The sequence below is a fragment of the Cucurbita moschata genome, unplaced genomic scaffold (genome assembly GCF_002738365.1).
Source record: "Cucurbita moschata cultivar Rifu unplaced genomic scaffold, Cmos_1.0 Cmo_Scf00183, whole genome shotgun sequence".
Lineage (NCBI taxonomy): Eukaryota > Viridiplantae > Streptophyta > Magnoliopsida > Cucurbitales > Cucurbitaceae > Cucurbita > Cucurbita moschata.
The window spans coordinates 55,862-56,110 of record NW_019268699.1 but is presented as its reverse complement, the minus strand read 5'-3'; positions in this window follow the sequence as shown (position 1 = coordinate 56,110).

The window sequence follows — 249 nt, the reverse complement described above, 5'->3', positions numbered from 1 at the left end:
ACTTCCAGTTAACTCTCATGAATCTGAAGGATTGACTTTTACTTCAACATTACCTCTACCCTAAATACCTAGATTTGATCCCCCAAAATAGGGTAAAGATAGACTTTTATCCCTAAAAATACGGGGGAGGATAGCTTTTTTCTAGTTTTTTGAGTGTTTACAGTTGAGTTACCGAGGGAAATTGGGGAAAATGGACTCTTTTATCCCTCAAAATACTGGAAAGATAGAAAATAATTTCTTGAAGCAGCT